The following is an 8,183-nucleotide window of genomic DNA, read 5'->3' as shown; positions in this document are numbered from 1 at the left end:
GCTAAAAGGGCCTTTCTATTAAAAGGAATCTCTGTTTTTTTCAGTGAGCCAAGTCAACTCACAAAAGTACAGGATTGTTTCCAAACCTACTTGCATTAAATAAGCATGAGGGATTGATCAAGGAAATGAAAGTATTTAGTCTTTAAGGGCAATCTATGTGGCTCTTGTTTGAGTTTATGGGCTTGACACAGCGGTATTTAGAACCAAAACTGGAATTCAGTATCTGTGTACTTTTCCATTTTGTCAGCAATGTTCCCAGGCTATCTGGATTCTCAGAGACTCGCTGAATGAAGTGTGATTATCTGGTACACTGTGTGCTGTCTGACTCCAATGCATTATGTAGATCATTTTAAAGTGTAACTATTTTTTGGTAAGCTGAGTAAATCTAGTCAAGTACCCACCTAACTTAATGTCTACATGTTAAACACTTCCAAGAGTTTTAAAGACATCATGTCTTCTGTTGTTCAGTTTGAAAATAAAGAATGATATGTTGGTTTATTCCTCTTTCCCAGTGGAGCAGACCAGAAACTAGGGACAGCTCTGTTGTTGGTGATCTGAAATTGCCATGTATGAAGATGTGAAAGATTAGGCTTTTTAAAAACTGGAAAAATTTGTATGAAGGAAATGTACATATAATGATGGCAGTCTTTGTGAATTTTAAAACTTCTTAGTACCAAATTTAACTACAGTTTTTGGCACAATTGACAATATTTTTCATCTTTTCCCCCTATAAAATTGAATTTTCTTTTTTCTTTCTTTCTTTCTTTCTTTCTTCCTTCCTTCCTTTCTTCCTTTCTTTCTTTCTTTCTTTCTTTCTTTCTCTCTTTTGTTCTTTCTTCCTTTTCCTTCCTTCCTTCCTTCCTTCCTTCCTTCCTTCCTTTCTTTCTTTCTTTCTTTCTTTCTTTCTTTCTTTCTTCCTTTCCAACCTAAACACTGCCTCCGTCTGCCACCTCAAAGAGTTCCTCCCTCCTACCCCCCTTCCCTTCTCTTCTGAGAGGGTGGGCCCCCACTGTGCATCCCCCCCACCCTGGCACTTCAAGTCTCTATAGCATTAGACACATCTTTTCCCACTGATGCCAGACACGGCGGCCCTATTGTAATATTTTTGTTTCGGTTTGCTTATATAGTCGATTACATTGATAGATTTTCATATCTTGAACCATCCCTGCATCCTGGGATGAAGCCTCCTTGATCATGGTGAATGATATTTTTGATAGGTTCTTGAATTCAGTTTTTGAGAATTTTATTAAGTAGTTTTGCATTGATGTTCATAAGTGAAATTATCTGAAATTATCTTTTTTCCTTGAGATTTTGTGTGGTTTAGGTATCAGGATGATTGTAGCCTCATAGAATGAATTAGGTAGTGTTCTGTCTGTTTCTATTTTGTGGAATAATTTGAGGAGTATAAGTCTGGTAGAACTCTGAGCTAAAAGTGTCCATCTCTAAGCTTTTTTTGGTTGGGAGACTTTAATGATTTCTTTAGGGGTTATAAGGCTGTTTAAATAGTTTACTTTTTCTTGATTTAACTTTGGTAAATAGTATTTGTCTAGAAAATCATCCATTTCAGTAAGGTTTTGCAATTTTGTGAAGTATTAGTTTTTGAAATAAGAATTTTGGGTTTTTGTTAATATTTTTAATTTCCCCATTGTCTGTTCTTATGTCTCCCTTTTCATTTCTGATTTTGTTTATTTGGATACTGTCTCTACATCTTTTAGTTAGTTTGGCTAAGGGTTTATTGATCTTGTTGATTTTCTTAAAGAAACAGCTCTTGGTTTTATTGATTCTTTGTATTGTTTTAATTCTTTTTAATTATAGTATATCAGAGATATAAGCATCCAATTCAAATATCATAATTACATATCATGATTTAGTATTAAGAAGGTAATAATAGTATCCTTTAGGAATAAGTGAACTTACAGTGAAGAAATGGAATGATACTCAGCTGTCAGATATGCAATATATCTGCAGGTTTGTAGGATTTACATTTGGCTCTCGCTGTCACGTGAAAGGACCTTGCTAGACATATCCAGAACATTGTTCTTTTCTTTCCTGTTCTCCGAATTCTACCACACCCTCACTCCTATTGGCTCCTGAAGCTTTAGCTTTCATGCCCCTGGCCTAAGCTTTGAATTTCTCTCATTACCTTGTAACAATGAGCATTATTAAAGAAGCATTGCTCCACTCCCAAGATGTCCAGTAAACTGTCCCTGCGGTGTGGATCCTTGTTAACGGGGAATTGTTCTCAGTATAGCGTGATGCAACAGCTACGGTCTCTCTTAGCTAGTAACCCTGTCTTCCTTCTCTTACTGTCTTCCATGTGATTTTGTCCACCACCTTCCCTGCTGTCATGATGGGTCACTTAGTTTACCTTATCTGGAAAGGTAATTTTCTTACCAGGGTTTGAATTGAAAGCAGATTTCCCTCATTGAACAGAAGTGAGGATACCTGACACTTAGTCTGTAATACCATTAGGTTCTCCATTTTTGGAACAGCTCAGAGTTTCACTGTTTAACTGGCTGCTGCCCAATATTATGTAGGCAACATAGCATAGTACTTAATTCTTTTGCATTGATTTTTTTAATTACCTGAAGCATTTTGAATTTCCCTTGGTATAGTTTCTTAAATAATAAGAATAATGATGATATTGATGAGGATGTTAATATCATACCACATCAACAATCAAGATTTCCTTATGACCATTTGTTTACCAGATTTCCTATTTTACTCCAACCATTTATATTTTTTAAAATAGTCAAAGATACCACTATGTTAATCAAAGGATTTTGTCATTATTTGGGACAATATAGATTTATAAAATATGACTTTCAGATTGAAGAGGCCTACTTTTAATCTTGCCTAAACAGTCTGTTCTCAAGGCGCCTCTAATTTGTATCCATATTTCTGGAGCCAGAGACAATAGAAATTCTTCTTACTTAGAAAGAAAAGAATATTAACTGTGTTTAGCCAGCTGGTTCACTATGGAGCTATTAATATTAAAAAATACATTAAAATAGAACAAATTAACAATTCTGGGAAGTCCAGTGGCATATCCAAATTCTATATTCCTTAGAAAAATTTTTACTCTCTTACTATTTTGAGAAATACTTTAAAGATTTTGGGATTGACTCTATTTATCTAAATTATATAAAAACCAATCAGTCTCTAATGGAAACAATCATATTATTTTATAAATGTTAGTTTTCTTTACTATTCCATGCTCTCTAATAAACCAAAATAGATATATTAAATATGTGTGTGCACACGTGTGTGTGTATGTGAATTATCACATACAGACATGCCCATGGGTTAATTGACCTAGATAATCCCTAACAGTGTGCCCAGAGGGGTGACAAGTGGGGCAGGATTACAGGTTCATAGGTTCAGTCCATTATTATCAAGGCATGGCAGCATACAGGCAAGCATGGTACAGGAAGAGCTGAGAGTTCTACAACTTTATCTGAAGGCTGCTGGCTTTCAGGCTGCTAGGACTGGGGCATGAAAACCCATGCTCATAGCCCACAGTGACACATCTAATCCAACAAGGCCTATCCTCCTCCATCAAGGTCAATCCTCCTAATAGTGCCACGCCCTGGAGCAAGCATATACAAACCATAACACCCTCTAAAGTTGACAGTGAGTATTAATTATGCACTTTAATTCTCTACGAAGTAATGAGTATAATTAATATAACATTTTTTCAATTCTTAAACTAAGTCATGGGATCACCTCAGCAGCCAAACTTTAATCATTGTACCTATTTTTAACACTGTATATTTTTAAAGATGCAAAACCCAGAGAAAAATACAAACTGAATTAATAATTACATTAAAAAGAATCTTTTCAATAATTATAACTACAGGTTCCAAGGTCTGAAAAAGCCTCCAAGATGTAAAGGCACGAGGTAGAAGGAAAAGGCCTCCAGTATGGATAAGGGATGCGGCAGCTGTGCTTCCTGCTTTGGAAGAAGAGGTCCTATGAAAACACCTCACGTGGTAGCCACCAGACTGCTAGAATATACTGTCTTTCATCTGGGATCAGTTGTTCCACTTCCAAGACAGATGATATATTATAGGTCTGGCCTTGGCTGACCAGGGAAGAGCTCTTCATCTCTGCCAGGCAAGTGAGACACCACTGGCTGGGCAGGCCAGCAGTGACACTAACACAAAGCACAGCACTGTGGAGCTTTAAAAACATGGATCTGTTCTGTACCCAGCCTCGGCAATATCTTGATTTCACAGGAACAGGGGAAACTCCTGGATTAAAGCAACTGCAGTTTTTTTCTCCTGGTCCACTGGACCAATCCTTGTGGAAATGAGGCCAAAGGAATGACAGGACATGTCTGAGAAGAGTGGAGAAATTTCAAGAATCACTGCCTAGAAATAACTTTAAGAAATCCTTAACAAAACATGGGCTTACATGTTGTTTAGAAATAATTAAGAAATCTAAATGAATATTTTTAACCTAAAGTAAATTATTAGCAATTATTTTATTGATTTTACTCAAAATATAATCCATTTTTTCAATAATATAATATATTATATAATCTAAATTTTCCTAAACTCTCCATTTTAAAATTTCATCATTATTGTGGGTTCTATGCTTTCTATTGGCTCTACTGAGAGATAATGAAGAAGACATGATTCAGAAGTCTTGCTGAAGTCTCATACAGGTTTATGCATTCATTATCCAGTCCTGAGAAGCAACATAGTATCTCTGTCTGAGAGTGATGAAGATCCTCCATCAAATCTGCTTGCCTCCCCTGCTGAAATGAAATATTCTAATAATTTTGTGAGGCACAATCTCCAGAGAACTTCAACTCAACACTCAACTTTGCCGTTGCTGGCTAACCTGCTTGACTGGCCATGCCCTTCAGATACCAGAGTTGTCTGGGAATCTTCAGAGAACCCAAGAATATTCAGAATTCAGGCATGGGTGATGCACAGGGTACAGTGGGACAGTTACTTTCTGCTATGAAGACAGAAGCAAGGGGCCTATGTTTGAGGAGATTTAGAGGATGCTACCCTGAAATATGTCACTGCAATAAGAATTATTTTAAGCTATAGTTATTGGAAGAAGACAGGGAGGCAAACATATGCTGTGCCAAAAGGTATATGTAAGGTTGATGTCACAGGCAGAAAAAAAAGAAAAAGACGGAGGGAAAGATGGGGAGGGGCAAGGGGAGGGAGGAGGGACAGGGAGGAGACAAGACTCCAAGAACCCAGCAAGCAGTTCCCAGAGAAGAGACTGTGCCATTGAGATAGATTTAGGAGCTTCAGCCAGATCCACCCCACCTCAGGTTGTCCTAGAACTTGCTCTGTAGACGAGCCTGGTCTCACAGAGATCCTGCTGCTTCTGCCTTCCAAATGTTGACATTAAAAGCTTGCGCCACCTCTGCACAGCTGTGCAATCAATCGTTAGAACCCAGGACTTACAAGATAGCAATGGACAAGGGTGGCAGTTTTCCTGTAGCACTTGAAGGGAAAGTCACTTGGTCTCATCGTGCTGACACCTGTGCAGCCTCACAGCAGGTGAGGGGAGGTGGAGCTCCTGTTACCTTGGTTACCACATAGTGTTTTTCTTGAAGCAGACCAGTTCTCTAAAGGATCTTGGGTTATTAGGAGCTAGAATTGTGACTCAGATTGTAGTTTACTGTGGTCTTATTCCTAAACGGTAGAACGTGTCTCTAATACAGAGAAAATAAATAACTTTTGCCTTCTTACATGTTTATGTTTTTGTTATTTAATAGATTCTGATGGCAGGGGAAGTAGTTCAATCAGTCAAGTGCTTGCTAAGAAGCACGACGATCTGAATCCTATGACTTTCAGCACCACACACACACACACACACACACACACACACACACACACACACACACGCGCGCGCGCGCGCGCACACACGCGCACACACACACACACGCACATGCAACACACATCATCCCCCACAGGCATTGTCACATGAAGCCACATGCACAAAAAATACATATATGACTATACTTAATGAATTAATGCATAGACATTCAGGAAATTCTTTAACCAGGACCTTCTAATGGATGCTAATGGATTTTTTTCCATTTTTTGTCTATGTATGTGTTCTGGACAATGAATTGGAAATCTCTTTCCTTACATGTTTTCTTAAGATAACTTTGTATTCTTCTATTTTAAAAAACACATTCATTTTTCACAGACTAAGGATACACATTCGCATTTTCTTCCAGAAAGTCTGCATGAGTATTCACCCTACCAGTAGTGAAGACATTTTACAAACCATCAACTTCACTAATATATATATCTGTCTCCTCATTTCTCCTAACAAATATCTGCCAAAGTCAGGGGAAGTAGAAAGAGAATTTGAGAAATAACCTCAGAAATGTTGCAATCCTTTCATCTGCACGAGACTGGGCTTACATCAGTTTTCACTTTGAACATTTAATATATCCCGAGAAGTTCTTCAGTATATTCTTCAAAATTCAATTTTAATTTCTTGCTTTCCACATCTTTTTCTTGCATATGTGACTGGGAGAAAAGCTATTGAGTCAAATGGATGCCAACATCTCTCTGCTTCCCTTGAGTTATTTCATAGCTCCTGCTTTAATGGGCAGAAGACAGTCAGGAAATAACGATTCAGCTCTTTTCTAAAGATCTCACCACTCCATATTCAATTTGAAAGGGAGAGTTTATGAAAGTTATGATATTTTGGAGTTTTTAATATCAACACCTATGGAAAGTTTGGGCGCAAGCCCAGCTCCTGAGCTCCCAGGATTCCGCTGTGCTAGTTAGATGAATTCCCCATGGGATTTGACCTTGTGAATTATTGTAAGATTTAACTGTTGACTAAAATGTCAGCCAGGATTTTCAGTTTGAAAAAGCAATGAGGGGTGCTTTACTGAATAAAATCTTCCTTATCTTACCACCTGGGTCACGAATGTGAAGGAGATTACTAAAATTCAAAGCATATAAGGGCAATATGGTGTTCTATTTAGAATTTATTCACTTAATGAATCACAGTGATGGATTTGTTAATAGTGAACTGTGAGATGCCATAAATTTTAAAATATAAAGATGAATGGGTGAAATTATATTACTGGAATACATTTAAATTTTAAGTACTTATTCCTAAGTAAAAGAAAATGCTGTCTTGGGAAAGCTAGCTAGGATACAGAACATGTAAAATGTTAACTGTTGCTGTGCAAACTCGGCACTAGCTGTTGAGCAGAGTAGAAAAGTTTTCAAAAGACAGGAGTAGTAGGGCCAGTAAAATATATTCTTTTCAAGAGGGGAAGGGCAAATGTAAATATAAATTATGATAGCCAGTCATGAGTTTTTAAGTGTTAAAAGAGACATGTACTAAACACATGGTTCCTGGACTTAGTAAGGCTGTGCTTGGAGCTTATTTTATGGAAAATTAGAAAACAGTGCTGATTTCAAAGTCTAGAGGCTGTAAGGATGGTTCTGGAGTTCTCAGCACATTCTGATCTCTCAGAGGATACTAGTTTGGTTCCCAGCACCCTTGGCAAGGGCACACACACAACCAACCACTTGTAACTCCAGTTCCAGAAGATTTGACACCCTTCTTTGACCTCCAGGGGCAACAAAAATCACACATGTGGGCACACTACAAATGAGAGATGGACAATAGATTGAAGGACTCGTGGAATGTTTAATGTTACTGGCAAGAATATGAGAGGTAAAAAGGAGAAGTAAATTGTAAATAAAAATAAAACCACATTCATTTGATATGAAACATATCAAATATAGAAATGAAAAAATAAAAGGTGTCAACATGCCCTATCTATAAAAGAATACAGTAGGGCCAGAACATGAACACTAGAATTGGACTCCCAGCACAAACATAAATAATCAGGGGGTGTGGATTCAGACAAGTTGATCCCTGAGCTCTGTCAGCTAGCCAGCCTAGTTGAATCAGTAAGCTCCAGGTTCTATGGTAAAACCTGTCTGAAAAAAAAAAATTGGAGCTTGATCTTATGGAAGACGACACACAATGTTGACTTCTGGCTTCCATATGCACAAGTGCATATATGCATGCAAGTTTTCATGTATGTTGACTATATGGACAAACCCTAAAACACACATAACAATAATAATAATAAATAATAATAATAATAAATATATGTTTTCACAGAGAATAAGCATCATTTTCTGATATTTCTGGAGCATATACATTCT

This window comes from Mus musculus, chromosome 3 (genome assembly GCF_000001635.26).
Source record: "Mus musculus strain C57BL/6J chromosome 3, GRCm38.p6 C57BL/6J".
Classification (NCBI taxonomy): Eukaryota; Metazoa; Chordata; class Mammalia; order Rodentia; family Muridae; genus Mus; species Mus musculus.
This window is presented reverse-complemented; position numbering follows the sequence as displayed.